Genomic DNA, 16842 nt, shown 5'->3' on the forward strand with positions numbered 1-16842 from the left:
TAAATATATATATATATATAAAGAACTGTTGAGTTTTATCATTTTCGTTAAGTGACCGTGAGCAGCAGCGCTATAACTGTAAGTGGAAAATACAATCTTCGTTGCATTTCTGCATGTGTAGTGCAGCCAGTTGAGAGATGCTTTGGCTACTGTCACATACTTTGCTTTGCATATAGATGCGTCTCCATGCACGGTGGCAGTCGCTTTGGTTAATGCTGGCTATCTGAATGTCCAGGGGGCACCATTTGGAATAATGGGGTGGGGGAAGAGGGAGTGTTTATACGCGGCGTTTGGGGGGGGGGTTGTCTTAGGCTAGATTTAAGAAAGGTGAAACGGGTGCTTTTTTAGTTTAAGTCTATGAGTAGGAGAATTTCCTTGCAGAAATTTAAGTAACTAATTGACCGATTGTGAAGTTTTCCGGTTGATGAAACTATTGAGCCGTTGCAGTCAAGTGGCAACCTGTCATTCGCGGGGTTAGTGCACCATTTTTCTCGCCGTGGGAGAGCAGCGAAGGTGTGTGCTGAGTAAAACTGAGCGGACGAGATGGTGCGGAAATCAGGGCTGGTTTCCAAGCGGGATGTTAGTGTTCAGAACCACGCAGCTAGACGCAAAATAAGCGCATTTCTCTCAGTATTTAGAAATGAGTGGATAGTTTTTCCTTTTTTATTTTTCATCGTGATGGTGAATGGGCAGAAAAAGGAAAGGTGTTGCACCGCACGCTCAGCCCCCTGTTTTGAACAGAGTCGGAGACACAGAGCGGCTGGATGGGGAGCCAGACCCGAGCTACTACCTGCCTTTGCCTGGCGTTGGCATCCTGGAATGCGGGGTGGGAAATGGGAGCCCAGGCGCGGTGCCTTTGGTAGTGTTTCTGTAAAGGAGGAAAGGTCGTTTTGTGTTTTTTGTTAAAATGGATTGTTCCTTCCCAGAAAGGGGAGAAGGGTCTTTGCAAGGTCAACCCCCCTGTGGAAATCTGAGGTGCTGGTGAATGGGGGAGGGGGCTGCGGGAGGAAACAGTGATGTTCCATGCAAGTGCTCCTCACTGCACTGCACGGATCAGTGCCCTGTGAGATGCCAGAGTGGGAATCCATTTTTCTAGAGTTACCCTCCTGCCCATATTTTGGAGACTAAAATGAAATGGAAATGCAGTGGGTGTAGAAAACAAGTGTATACTATTTCTGTGTCACATCCAATTTCAAGACAAGAGGAGCAAAGGAATTGTATTTCTACATATTAATGTTTTTTAATTTAAAATAAATTTCAGGCTGAGACAGATTAAAAAGGAAACTCTTGCGAAAACACATTTTATCTCCACTACCATAAAAAGTGCCTACATGTGTGAGTGGTGGTGGTGGTGGTGGTGGTATGTGTATGGGGAGAGGGGGGGCTTCTGCACCACTAAACGCCTCACCCCTGAGTGCACACACATTAAGCTTGGGTGCTTAATAACCCCAGAAAATGCTGCACTGAAGCCGGCTGGCAAAATGGTATGAGGCAGGCAGGCAAGAGAAGAGCATTGCCAGTGTGTGCTGGATTTCCATGGAAAAAGCAGATCCAATTTCTGGGATGAAATGAAATGAATTTTTCCCAAAATAGGGCAAGATCATTATAGAGGTCTTTAACCTTTTGCCAGTCCAACTATTTAGAACCTACTCAAAGGAATTTATAATTTATTTAAATGGATGAAATTGGAAATAGAAAATTTGAGAATAACCTCTCCTTGAAAACCTAAAGTATAAATTATACTGCCTTCCCTGTTCCTCTCTTCCTTACTTCAGGGTGGGAGGAGTAATCATTTGTCACAACTGAGCCATACTCCTTGTCATCACTGAGAGTTGAATCAGCTCCACGAGTGCTGCAGGTGTGCACTGCATTGATAAATGGGCGGTGGAAGAAGAAGGGGGGTCTGGTGTTGAAGTTCATAGACGTTTGGTCTCGGATACCGTGGTTCACAGACTGACAGGTGTAGAGGGTCTCATCTGGCCCAGACCTTCAAAAGCATCTAATCCAAATGCCTTCTTTTACAGATGAGGAACTGAGGCCCAGTGCCATGAGCTAGGGAAAAGTCAATTAACTTCTAGTCTGTGGAATAAACAATTAAAAAGTAATGTTGAGTGGAAATGGTCCCCTCTCTCTGCACTTTTAATGTCCTCAGTGACATTGCTGAAATCTTCAAATAAGGAATTATTGGCTCCCAAAACATCTTTTGAAAGGGTCCCACGGGTTCTTTTTCACACAGTAGCACTTCCCTTCTCTGCCTCTCCTTATGTGTCAGGTCTCTTTCTATTTCTTTTTGTTTGCCCCTCACCTCCAATAGATCCATCTCTTTAGATGCTTAACCTGGCCTTCCTGGCCTCCTCTGCACCACAGTCACTTTCTTTGGATTCTTTGGAGGTTTTTAAAGATCCAGTTGGAGATCCAGTTGGATCTTCAGCTCCTGTTTGAGGATTGCCAGCCCCATCTCCATCCCTGCCCTGCCATGTCCCCAGAATCCTTTAGAGAACCTCTCCTTCAGAGACACTGCAGGCGCCATGATCATTCTTCTACCATCTTGCCTCCTGCTAAACTGCTGCAGCTACAGGCATTGGGACACTGTGGAGTGAGGAAGCTGCAGTGTAAACACACAGTGGGCTCTGCCAACTCCCCTCTGCCTCCTAGAAGGCAGAACCCAAATCCAAGATGCCTGTCTCTGGCCTTCCTGGAAATCCTCCAGATGAAGCCACCTTCAGAGAAGGGGAGGGGTGGGGGACAGGAAGACTGAGAGAAGACTGCCTGACTTTAGAGCCTTTAAGGGGCTTGCACGGCTCTTCCTGCACAGCTTTCTTCTCCGTCTGCAGAGAAGGAAGGACAAGGACTGCAGCATGGACAATAATCCCTGCCTGTGTGGCCCTTCTCTCTCTTCTGCTCCTCCTTCGCTCTCACTTGCTTTCTCTGTTTCTCCCTTTCTTCCATAAAAATTTCCTGAGTGTCTATACAATAAACACTTATCTTAGTAGGTTTTAAGATAATCCAGGTCTTCCTGTTCCTTCTAAAATGCAATCTCTCAGGCACTCAGAAAGATAACCAAAACCACTCACAAATGTCCCCTTGAGGGAAATGCCAGCTATTCTTACCTAAAAAAGCTGAGGTATTAGGGGAGGCTTGAGGAAGACAGAGCCCAAGTCTCTCATTTGCGAGAGTAGCCAATACCCTTGGAAGTTGTTGAGGAAGCTAGGTGATGAGTTTCTCCATTCATTCACCAATTAACAGTTAATTTCCCCTTCCTGTCTTGGCAATCCTTTACTGAATTGGGATGAGCTCTCTCTTGGATAGAGCCTGTTCCTAACAAATGCTCTTGCGTCAGATGTCACCTGGTTTTGCCATCCCATTCTGAAAACAGGCATCCAGGATTTTTCTGAACGCCAGGTAGCCTCTGCAGACAGCAGAGACTTGTAGTTGGTAAGTGCTCTGCTTTGTTTGGCTAGGCTATGAGTCTCACTCTGTAACAGGATAACTTGATTAGAAATGCTGTCCTGGGCAAGCTATAGGTTTTCTATTTGGGTTGCACATAGTTATGGATTTCAAACATTGCTGAGGAGCTCCGTGGGGAGTCTCACACCAATAGCAAATGCATAGTTTCCCAATTCACAAGAGCAATATATTTTAATGTCATTCTAAAGGTCTTTTTCTTTGTACTGAGTGATTTCTATGCTCCTAAGATTAGTGATAATTTAGGAAGATAGGAAGGCTCTTATTTTAGAATGAATCACATTTGGTTAACCCAAGGTTGAAATGGACAATGTCCTTTTCAGTTATATTTAGTAGATATAAATATATTAAACTTCATAAAGTAACAAATGATACAGAGATAAATTAATAAATGGTTTATATTTCTACTATCCCAGTGGTTAATTCACATAATTAATAGATATATGAGCTGGAAGGGATCCATATAAATTACCTAAACCATCCTTCCAATACAGAAAAATACGATATGTTAAGGAACAGTTTTATCTTAAAGGCATATCTACAATATGAAAGCACAGTCCACAAGGGCAGAGATTTAAATGATCTTTTCCATATTTCTACAATATCAACATGATGGCTTTTATAGTAGCTACTCTATAATATTTGTCAATTAAATATTTGTCCTAACAAGAATCAGTTGTATGTACCTTGTTAATTATATCAAGAAATTAAATCTAAAAGCATGTGAACAATTAACATTGCTATAAACATCTTTACGTTACTAAAAAGAAAAGGTAGACTAAAGATGATTTTATAATTTATATTCAGTAAAGATATAAAGCACCTTTAAGAGTGCTTCGTACTCTACTCATATGAATATCCTCCCTTTCGTCTCTTACTAGGTAAAATCATAATTATTTTACCGATTTTCAAGAATTGATATTAATAATTCAAAGAGGCGATGTAAACCTAGACAGTGGTAGCTATGTGTACCACTCATTTAGATGATGGGTCTCCTGAGCTATGGAATTATTTGAACATGTTTACACTGTGAAGGGACCATAACACTGCATTTCTCGTTTACAGTTGGTTTCTAAAGATAACTGGTGCTCTCTTAAGTGAATCAAAATAGTTGGAGTTGCTCACAGCTTGAATCATTGAGAACTTCACAAATGGGGATCTTGGGGGTGCTTTAGAAACTACTTAATGAATGAAACAGAAATGGAATAGCAAATTACTGAAGAATCCTCAAAGAGGTTTGACACTTTAATAATAAGGTGCCTGTGAATACATTAAAGGGATGCTCTATACTCTGATCAGCTAACTTAAAGCATGCAAGTCATATAATTTGTTATAATTCTTATGCTTTCTCTGGATTTCTCAACTGCCTTACTTCACTGCAGTTCTAACACAGATGACCTGCTGTATAACCATCATTGTTTATTTTTTTTAGAAGGCAATGCACTGTATTTCTAACCACTTGTTGGATAATTTTCAGGTGAACACTCTTTTTGTTCTAAATTATAATTAAGACTTGGAGTACTCTCTTTCACCAAGTGGCTTCAAGCTCGATATAGCTAAGAATAATTGCTGAACTTTTTATAGAAAGTAGGTCTCTCTTCATTAACAAAAACTTCATTTTTTATATGAAGTATTGTTCATAAAAGGCAAAGTGTTCACAAATCAGTTAAATCTGACTACAATTATTATAGATCGATAGAACGAATCCTTTTTTTATTCTCACTCATATAGTGACTTTCTGAAAATGGAAATCTGTCACTTTAAATGTACTTTTTTATCCCTTCTTTGGATCTTGTTTATTATCTCTTATTCTCTGAAAGACTCTGAACTTTTGAGGAGCTGAATGTAAATTGATTTTTTTGCAAATCATTAACATGTTAAATGTGCTTTGGAGCCTGAATAAATTTTCTCTAGTTTAAACAACTAGACCCTAATATTTCTGCTGTTTCAGGTTTCAGAATGTTTATAGCAGTTAAAGATTTCTTAAAATAGTAGACTCTGGTGCTACAGGAATCTGTGGTGTTTTGTATTTTGCCTTGGTTTTATTAATTTATGATTAATGTGTTTATTTCTGACTTCTTGAAATACAATCTTAAATTATTAGTGAAATGTGCCTTTGGAGGCCCATTAAGTGTTATCAATAAAGTTGACATGCTTATTAATGTATTTTATTTTTAATGTATCAAATAGTGCTGCACAAGTCTAACTCAATTAGCAACTTCTGTTTGTTGGAATTGTTTGGCACTTGGTGCTATGAGTTAATGGAAGACTATCAATTTTGTTTATTGCAGAAGTTCAAGTGTTTTTGAAATGTATACATAAGGTGCTTTATTGCTCATGGGAAATTTTATTAAAAATTTTTTAAAATGTGAAATAAGTTTAAATTCTAAACAAAATTGTTAGTTTTTCTTTTAAATATTTATAAAGGTATTTTTTTTCCTCAGAGTGAGATGAAAACCATCTATTTAATCTTTCCTCATTTTTAGTTTGTAAATAGGAAAATTCCTCAGCTCTCACCAATGTTTCAACTGGCTCAAAAGAAATGAGAGGAAACATAAACAAGAGTTTTCAAGCTAGATATACTTAGATAAAAATTCCCCAATTCCACAGTTTATTAGTTCTATGACCTTGAATAAGTTGTTTAACTTCTCAGCCTCAGTTTCCATTTAAAATAGTAGTTTACAGGATTCTTGAACAGAAAAGAGAAGACTATATATGTAAAGAATAAAACATAATGCCTCATTATTTTAAATGCACACTAAATGATAGCTAGTATCATCCCTTTCGTGGGAAATCAATGGTTTGTAAACCACTTTAGTCTCTGAACAGTAGTTACCCCATTCATGGTGGAACCTCTGAATAAGGAATTGAGCATTAAAAGCAGTGAACAGTTAACCTACAAAATAAATAACTATTGAATAAAGATGCCAAGCACTGGGTAGTCACTGTGGAATCAGCGTTAAATAAGATACAACCCCAGCCTTCAAGGAAGTTATGCCTAATGCGGAAGACAGATAGACGCATTCCAGTGAGTCAAGTGAAGTAAAAAGGTGGTATAGATGCACAGAGGAGAAACTTTCTAGGAGAAATAGCTGTACTGAGTCCTCAAACTTCCCATTTTTCTCATTCTTTATTTAAATGCATCCCCTTTCCATTATACTTTTCATTTACCATCATTATTCTGTCATATAAATTGCACAAAACAGAATATGGAACTAAGAGGACATTTTAATGTTTGTTTCTTTATTAAATACATTTTAAGGTCATCTATTAACTATTTTTCAATGTAGCTAAATAATGTGGCCCTTGTTTCCCACCCAAGTCTCCAGTAGATCACTTAACTTCAATAAGAACATTTTAAGCTCCATGCCTTTGGTTTAAATATTATACTACAATACTTCTATCATATAATATCTTCCCAAAAGGGAATTGCTATCTGATACTCTCCCCTACCTCCCTTATTATTCCAACTAATTTTCGATGTCTATCTGTGGGGAGACTCTTCTGTGATCTACTCTTTCATTCTTTTTTCCCAGGGCTTTCATAATAAGGAAAATATACCTCCCAACCCCTCTTTCCTACTGCACTGAACACTTGTTTCCAGCCCTGCTAAACACACACACACGCAGAGTCCAAATGGCTTTATTGTCTTTAGCTCTTCTAAGAGCCTTTTAATTTCTTCTAAGCTTTTTCTCCCTTCTCCTCCTATTTCCTGCCTCATTTACTAGGGAATCTTAAGTGTGTTTCTTATCTGTCATTAACAAGAAACATAATGCTTTTCTCCCTTTGAAGTCTATAAAATTTACACCTAAATTTTGAGGTTCTTTTGCATAGTAGAATCCTTGGATGATTCACAGAATTGGGTAGGACTTTTTTTTTTTTTTTTAAATATATCTTTATTGATTTCAGAGAGAGAAAAGGAAAGGGAGAGAGAGAGAAACATTAGTGATGAGAGAGTCATTGATCGGCTGCCTCGAGCCCGCAACCTGGGCTTGTTCCCTGACCCGGAATCGAACCCCCCCGATTGCCTGGATCCTAGGTGGATGCTCAACCGCTGAGCCACGCCCAGCCAGGCTGGGTAGGACTTTTAGTTCTAATAAATTTGGGGGGCTTATTTTCTCACCTATGAAATGAGGATAATATATTCACCTTATGGAATGTTGAAGACCTTACATAAATATACCACCTAAAAGAGCAAGCCAGTAGTAAATAATTTTCTCCCACTCCAGACCTCTGCCTTCCCTCCTGCCCATCCTCTGCAATCTGCATTTCATCATTTCTTCCATTCTCCTGTTCTAAGTACTCTGCTCTTTCCAAGATATTTGCCCTAATTTTCTGGTAGTTAAACAATAGCTAATAGACACACATCACAGGTAGCATGTGGAGTGTGGTCTTAGGAAAGGTATACTAACTGAATCAATGCCCTAACTTAGACCTATGTCCCTGCATTCATTTGGAAAAGCTCTTCCATTTATTTAAGACATGCCTCCTACTAAAGTTCCCAAAGCTTCTAATGACTAACATCCAGTTGATGAACAATCATTCCCTACTCGTGATTTATAGCGCTCATCATAAATAATGTCCAGGGATCTCTACCAGCCTGTAATTGTCTTCTGACCTTTTATCTTCCCTCTCCTTTACCTTTTCCTCTGTGGTGCCTAGAGTGCCTGTGAAACTTTCCAATGACATGGTTACTTCACGACTTTGTGGCTCTAGCACTATCACTTGCATATCTTTTCTCCATATAAATGTCAATCAAATAACACCAAACAAATGGCACAAAGGGAGAACTCGGTGCACAGAATCCATGTTGCAGAACATGTCTGAATCAGGATTAGCCTATCAGAGCCTTTATTTGTTGAGTGTTTGTAGAAATGTGCACTAATGCACATTGGCTAAGCGCAGAGAACAGATCCCAAGCAGGGCGAGGGAGAGATGCACGTACATAACAATACATACATACATACATATATACATATACTATACATATACATTAAGTTCAGTGTGCTATCATAGATTGTTCTGCATTTTTAAGCAAAATCTTCAAGAGCAAATAGCTTCGTACCAAATCAGCACGTATGAGATGGCATTAAAAGAAGACCTGCTGAAGGTTTCCTCATTCTAGATGAAGTGACTGAGTTGAAAGAGAGGGTAGTTTAAATTTGGTGGTAAGGACAGTTTAGACTTTGTTTTTTTAAAGAAATATTTCCAAGACACTTGTAGTTTTTTCCCCTTTAAGAGTTTTGTGGAAACATTTTTGAGACAAATAGGGCTTCCTACATCCCATTCTTAGATATTCCCTGAACACTTTCACATAAGTAATAAATCTGAGTGGTCCTGTTATAAAGACCCCAGTATCTATTTAGCTTTGCTCAACCTTATGTTCCTAATGTTTGTTCAGGGAACTTATGTTAAAAAAAAATAGTTATTACCATCTCATAGCTGCTTTAGAAGGACAAAACCTGAACTATATAATGGAAAGTACATAAAACTCAGAGTCATTAGATGTGTGTCAGGCATCATGCCTATGCTGTAGTCATAAGTGTGAGGTCCCAGAAAAGCCTGAGTTCTAGTTTCCTTGTGTGAAAATAAAGATGAGATTATCTACCTTCTGTAGGTAGTAGTCAAGCAATTGAGATGACTTTGAACATATTCTGTAGAATATATAGTGCCATGTGATGGTAACAAATTTATTATTATCATGCAACTTTAGAATTTTAGTTTTTCTTTGATAAAATATACAATTTAAGAATCAAAGTACTGATCTTGTGCAAATTATTTCATTGAGGTTATACCTACTTCTTCACCACTTAGTACAAAACCAACCTGAGAAAGGAGAGATTGAATTGAATATAAATGGAAATTTATGTTGAAATTTAATACTTTTTAATACCCAGAAACAACTACTTTTCTGATACCTGAAAATATATAGATCAGCCCAATATATCATCCTGGGATGGGAAAGGGAAGCACTGTAGATCATATTTTAGGCAGTGATGAAACAATAAAGCTATATCGTCAAACCATTCAATAAATGTTTGAGCAGTACAAAATGGCATGTGATTTGTTCATAAAACAAGAGGTCTAGGCAGAGGAGAAACTGAAAGGGCGACATTCTTCCAAAAACGTGCTCTGTCGATGGTCATGTTCACAGAAGCTTTATATCATTCATCTTTAGCTGTTAGCCAATATCAGATTCATCTGAATATTGTAAGTTATCTCTGGCTAAATTACGAGAGCAAGGAAATAAAAACAGAGATAATTTATTTTTGTAATAATATTCACTAGCAATGTTGTAAAGAACTTAGAATGTATAGGGCACTACGGTTCATATTTACACACAATACTTACAGTGAGTCCGCATCACAGCTCCACAAGTTTAAGTGTCTGCAAGGTATGCTTCATTTTGTGACTAAATAATTGTGTCTCATAAAGTAATTTACCCAAGGTCACACTGCTGCTAAGTGAAAGTGTTGTTGAAACCCAGGACTCTCTCTACCAATCTACCCAGGCTTAGAAACACAATACATTTTACATTTTACATACACATTCGAAGAGACTAAATGTAATGAACTCCCATGTACTTGTCACCCAGCTTTAGCTATTAACTCATTTTCCTCCCCCGTCCAGTAGGTTAGTTTGAACAAATTAAGACATTATATTATTTCATCTACAAATATTTAAATATATATCCACAGGGACTCTATAAAACATGTCCACAGTACTGTTACACACCAAAAAAAAAACCCCCAAAACACTCAAAAACTTAATATCATCAAATATCTAGTCAGTGTTCAGATCTCATAAGAATTGTTATAGTTTATCTAAATCGGATCCAAATAAGATCTTACACATCCCAGTTGACTAATAGACAGCAGCCTGTATTATATAAAACCTGCTTCTCTCTAGAAAGGAGTATGTATAGATAAGAGACATGGCTTCAGAGATGAGTGTAGTCACTCTGAAAAAGTTATCTAACTTTTGTAAAATGGAAATTAAATTCATGAGGTTAATTGCAAGGATTAATAACATAATATCTATGAAAGTGCTTAGCACAGTCTCTGGCACGTACAAGGTCTTCAATGAATGTTAATTTCCCTTCCTAAAAAATTTTAAAAGGAAAAAAATGGACTAATAGGCCAAGAAGCTTGAGGAAACTTCTTGGAGTGCTTTGGCTACTGATACCTTGAGATCACTTCCATTTTGTTTCTGGATGGAAATTTGACCACAATTGTGCCAAAGTGGCTAGTGACTAATGGCTCTGAGTCCTCTCCACTGCATGTTTATAGCTCTGTATGGTTTCCCACATGAAAAGGAAGAAAATTTGTGACTTTAAAATTATCTCAAATTCAGAAAAATGACATTATTGTAAAATATTTTAAACTTCATGTCAATTAAAAATAATACAAAAAATTAAAGTATGATATGTTATCAGAAGTTAATATAATGTTGCAGAGCTCATAATTTTAAAAAGCAAATAGAGGCAATTAATCTGATTCAGATTTGAGTTTGCCTTTTGTTCATATGAACTTGGGCAAGTCATTTCATTCGTGTCTCGGTTTCTCAGGGTATAAATTAGAAGTCCTAAATAAAACAATCTAAATAATCTAAAGATTAGACATCAGCAACATGGGAAAATGGAAATAAAACGACTATAAATCAGAACCAAATTTGAATTCTGACTTCACTGCTTAATGGCTATGTGGCCTTAGGCAAATAATTTAATCTTTCTGAGCCTCAGTCTTCTCATTTGTTCAGTGTGAATTTAACCTGTCTCACAAAATTGTTGTAAAAGCTAGAGATAATGTATATTAAAGCCCTAGCCAGAACCCTAGCATTGAACTGACACTCAATTTTTAATAATGAGGTAGTATTTGCTGTTTGTTCTCAAAGAGCTTTTAATTTAAATTGAGAAATTAAAAGAATTCATAATCAAGAAGTATACAGCTGAGTATAGCTGGCATGCTGTCTCCTAAATTGGGTACATCTAAAACCATTTGTGAAGATAATGGGTACTCTTTCTAGAACATGAATGTTTGAATTCAGAACATTGTGCTTACAAAGGTTCGTAGCACAATGATCGTAACATAACGTTCTCGTCCTGCTGAACCTGCTTATTTAGGAAGTGTTAAGAGAGCAGCTTCTTGTACATTATGTGAGAACCACTTCCCAAAATGCCAACCAGAGGTTCCTGGTAAGACGTACTCAGATTTTTGTAATAGGTCTACAAGGTTATACATCTGTGAATGAAGACTCACTGTGAGATGTTATAATAGAAAGAAAGCTAAAAATTTTATACTGTATTCCAGCTAGCTTTTCTGAATTGTAGCTATTGGTTCCTATGGTAGATAACCAAGATTCACATCATTCCTCTGAATTTGGAGCCAGCTTGGACACCACTGATTGTTTACATGGTAATTAAGTTTGTCTCACTATAACAGTAAGAATATTCCAGTTTTGTGGTTGTCTAGGAGTAGATATAAGAACAGAATATTTCATTTTTCATTAAGTGAAGGGAGACAGAGCTTAGTTTGTGGTGTGTGTGTGTTGTTTTTTTTTCCAGAAGACTTTGTGTCTAGTTTTATAAAATCACTGAACAAAACTCTAAGAACTAGAACTAAAGAAGGCTGCTGTTGGGATTCCAGGCAATTCATTGAACAATATTCAGGCCTTCAAGTCCCTATTCACACAACAGCTCTTAAATAAGTTTGATTAAAAGCTAAGAATGCTCTTCTTAAGTGCTTAGTGATACCTTCTTCTGAGTAAAAAGAATAATACTCACTATAGAAAATTTGGAAAGCAAAACCTAGCAAAAAAAAGAATAAAATCACCTACAATCTGTTATTTATAGGTTATATTCTCCTTCTTTGTAAATAGTGTCCTAATTGAGACTACTCATTTCTTTAAATTTTATATACTACTCTTTTCCGGTTAGCATGACCCTTGCAATTAAAATTCTTCACAAATGTTATCTTAAGATATCATATTCCATTATATGTATGGACAAGGTTTACCTCACTGTTATTATTATTATACATTTCAATTTTTAAAATACCACCAAAGGGGCTATCTTTGGACACATTCTCACTACCTCTTTAAAGGTAGCCTGGACAGTGTCTTTGGCATAGATTTCTGGGCATCTTTAGTAGAATGAGTAGTTCCTTTGAACCTAGGCTGGCTGCTTAGTGACCGAGGGTGAGATTCTAAAAATTCGGCCAGAGGAGTCATGACATTTAGTAGTTGGCGGGAAATTCATCTAAACTACTTAGTAATTTTCAGGGGTGACTTTATGAGCAGATGGCTGCATCCCTTTTGGAAGCTCTGAAAGTCTCTTCTGATCAAAACCTATCTGCAGTTGCCTGAAATCCCATCACTTCCGTCACTTTGTTTCAGAGTAGGAAGTAGGAAGGAGATCCAAATCTAGGCTGAGATCCCAGAACACTGGTTTATACAGTTTTAATGACATACTTTGCTTTTATTATCATTATTAGTACTATTACTACTACCACTGTCATCCTCATCCTCATATCATTTCTAGTAGTATCTTCCTAATCGGTCTGTGAATTCCTAGAAAGTAGACCGAGGGCATGATTAATCTTTGGATGTCTCATAGGTCTAAATGAAGTGGGCCAGGTGTTAAATGCCTGTTAAAATGATGGTATTTTGACCAAGCAGAATGCCTGCCTATAATCTTTTTCTTTTAAAACATAGCATCAAGCACACTGGCCAATATAAATACATCCATAATCCTGCATGGTTCAAGGTCCATGAATTCGACATTTTGGGTATAAAAAAAGAAACTTCTGGATCCTGACTTTTGCTTCCATTTTAAGGTTAGTTTTTAAAAGACTTCTGTACCACAGGCAGGCAGTGTCCATGTGCCAGTGAAAACCAAGCATTTAGGAACCTATATTTTTGCATCAGTAATTATAAGAACTATATTTATTAAATTGCACAGCCTAATAAAAAGAAGCAAATTCTAAAATAATGTCAAATCATCACTTGCTAAATCATTGATACCATTAAAAGTGACTGGCTGGCAGACATGGTGCTAGAAGGAAAGTCATGTCTGTAGGGTCACACAGACCTGAACTTAAACCCCAACATTACCACTCACTAGCTGCATGGCTGCAGTTTCTTTACCTAAAAGTGGAAACTATTAGGTCTACCTTTCATAGTACTTGTAAAGATTAAATAAGATTATGAATCAGGCATACCTAGGACAGAGCTGGAGATAGAATGAATGTACAATATCAGATAGTTACCATTATTATTGTTTATGGTGATGTGTGACTAAGGCCCGTAGGTCCTTTCAGGACTTTTTAAAACATAAACAGAGCTCTTAGACTGAACATCTATCTAACTTACTGGTGTATTCCCAGAGCCAAGCCCAGTGTACAGCATAGCAGAGATGCTTAATAAATATGCATTGAATGAACCAAAGAACACCAAAAGATCCCAAATGTTTTGTCTAAGAGATGGAATAGGAAAGTGAGGATTTCTGTCCACATGAGGAAGATATTTAAGGTGCAAAAAGGTTTCCTCATACGAGCAATTTCCACTTTTGACAGATTTTTACACCTTATGACTTTCAGGTGTTCCAAACTCCCCACAGTTACCTAAGCAAAGAAGGGAAAAGAGGAAGAGAGGCTTTTTGAGGTGTGCAGTGTTTGTAAACACTTACGGCACACTCTGTCTCTCCATGCTAAGGATGCTATAGGTGCTTGGCTTTACATACATATTATGCCACTAATTTTTACAACAATTCAATGATATAATAGTATTTCTACTTTTGATAAAGAAATTGGTACTTACAGGAATCAAGTACTTTGCCTAAAGAAAGAAGTCCGTAAGTAATAGCTTCACCTTTTTGTTTGTATATTCATCATGTTGCTTTCACATGAGGTATTACCTCTCTGTCTTATCAGTTCATTCATTCTTTGGCAAGTGCCTATTAAACATCTATCATTTGTCTAGTACGAGATATATAAGGTGACCTAAAACAGCCATAATCCCTGCCCTCAGATAACAGTCTAATTAGAGAAACAGATAGTCAACAAATAATCACAATATAGTATAAAATTATAAATAGAATTGAGTGCCATGGAAGAAAATTATAGAATGCTATAAGAAAATGTTAGTGGAAAGGCCTATTTTGAGCTGTTTGAAGTACTAGATTCCAGGGAAATCCACTGAGGTCTAAATTTCCAACTTAAGCTCCTGGGATTGCTGCTAAAACGTGTTTACAGTCTCTGGGCCTTGAGAAAGAGATGGTTGCTGTATTTCTCTTTGAGGAGAGTGGGCCTTGCTCCCAAGTGTTAACATCTCTCGCTTTATCCATCACTCGTGAGGCCTCAATAGTGAGGACAACACTGGTTTTAGCACATCTCCCAAGAGAACCGCACTCCAATGCATAATTCACTGGGACAGTTGCCAGGTAGAGAAAACTGCAAGAACCTGTGTGTCAGGTGCTCTTCCCTAACCCTTGGTTGCTTTTATGTGATACAGACCTCTGGGTCTTTAAACATGCCCAAGTGCCTCCATCATTCCATTTTTAAAAGTGTGTGTTTGTTTTTTCATTTATTCAACAAGTGTTTATCTAGTACTTACTATGTACTCTGAAAATACAAGACCTTGTTCATGCCCTCTCAGAACTCACATTCTAGCAGTGGAGACAGATAACTGATAGTCTGTTAAGAATGATCATGAAAGAAGCATAGAGTACTGAGGAAGCCCTTCTAGGGCACATAGAACCCAAGCATCCATAGGATGAGGACTGGAGCTGGGGCAATTTGGGGGATGCCAAGACTAGGAACTAGCTAGGCAATGGGAAAATGGGAGCAGGGAGAAAGCACCAAAGTGTACAATAATGGCAAGAAAATACTTAAATGCGTGTGCCTGACATAATGTTTTAAAGGATTAAAGAATCTTGATTGAATAAGGTGGAAAGAAATGTGGATTCTGTAATCAGGCGCTGTCACAAAATATCCTCAGTTATATGAATTATTTTACCTGTGAAATTTAGATAATGATACCTATATGACAGATTATCATGGTGTATATGTTATTGTCACATAGATACTATTGATGCCTGGACTTTAGAGGTAATAGTAATGGTTTTAATGATAAAGTCAATAATACTACTATGGTTAATTTATATTGACATAGCCTCTAATCTTATTTAAGAATGTTTATTTCAGTTCTTCTCTGAAATTAGCAGTAATTAAGAACTTGACTGATTTGCATATCTCTATTGAGCGCCTGAGCAGATAGGTAGGGGAACTTAAAATTTACCTTTCTTTCAAAAATTTGGCAGAGATAACCTGTTTGCATTGATATGTGAAATGAGCACATTCACATAATAACTATAGCAGCTATCACTATCAAGAAAAGGAGCTTATGTTTAAAAATTATAGAAAGTTAAAAAATTTATTTTAAAAATAATTAAGTACTTCTTCAGTACCAGGAACAGGTCTAGATATAAACAGAGGTAAACAAAACAGGCCAAGTTCCTGCCCCCTTGGAGCTGACATTCTGGTGAAAGAGGTCAATAAGTAATCATATAAACTAATAACTACATTAGCTAAATTCAGATAGTCTTAAGGCTACAAAGAATATAAAACAAAGTAATCGATAGTCATTTTGAGTGTTGAGAAAGAGACAAGTTTTAATAATTTAAACAGAAAGATCCAAAAGGTAACATTTGAGCAGTGACTTGAATGGTGAGAAGTCAGCCATGAAAGATCTTGGGAGAAGAGAATTCTAAGGAGAAAGGAAAACTTGATGTGTTAGAGACAAAGCCACAAAGTGAGCATGGCTGCAGCATAGCAAATAAGAGAGATTGATAGGAGATAAAGTTGAAGAGGTAGGGTTACCATACACCCCAATTTGCTTAGGGTAGCCCTGAATAATTCCTGTTGTCCTTGCATAAACAATAGCACCTTCTTTCACTCTCAAAGTGTGCTCTTTGGACAATCAATTATATGATCTCCCTAATGAGAGTTAAGTAGGGGCCAGAATATTTGGATATAAATACCAAATGAATAATAGCTAACACATAATTTCTTCTCATTTAATTGGCCCTTCCTATTTTAATCTGAGTTGGAGCCAAATGTTTTTATTTTTCATTAGTCTGATGCATGCAGTAGGAAAAGTGAGATATGTAGATAAGAGCTGGTTGACCACAGTGAACATGCTGTGGAGAGATTTTTAGATTTAGATCTGAAAGAGGGAGTCTTACACAGTGACTGGAGCAACCCAAGATGCCTGTGCCAAACCTAACAACACTAAGAAGAAGAGGGAGAAAGTTGAGGAGGAGGGAGAGAAGGAGAGCTCCTATTCTATGCCATGCTATACTCAGTATTCTACATTGTGTCA

The 16842-nt window shown here is 37.3% G+C and overlaps 1 protein-coding gene across 1 annotated transcript in view; it reads left to right on the top strand.

The window, feature by feature from the left end:
* VSNL1 (visinin like 1) overlaps positions 1 to 16842 on the top strand; it is a 62049-nt gene continuing 45207 nt past the window's right edge. The window contains exon 1 of the mRNA XM_016224764.2: positions 1 to 78. The gene's annotated coding sequence lies outside the window, so the exon portion shown is untranslated. The remainder of the gene's footprint in view (positions 79 to 16842) is intronic.

The sequence above is a fragment of the Miniopterus natalensis genome, chromosome 13 (genome assembly GCF_054644295.1).
Source record: "Miniopterus natalensis isolate mMinNat1 chromosome 13, mMinNat1.hap1, whole genome shotgun sequence".
In the NCBI taxonomy this organism is placed as follows: Eukaryota; Metazoa; Chordata; class Mammalia; order Chiroptera; family Miniopteridae; genus Miniopterus; species Miniopterus natalensis.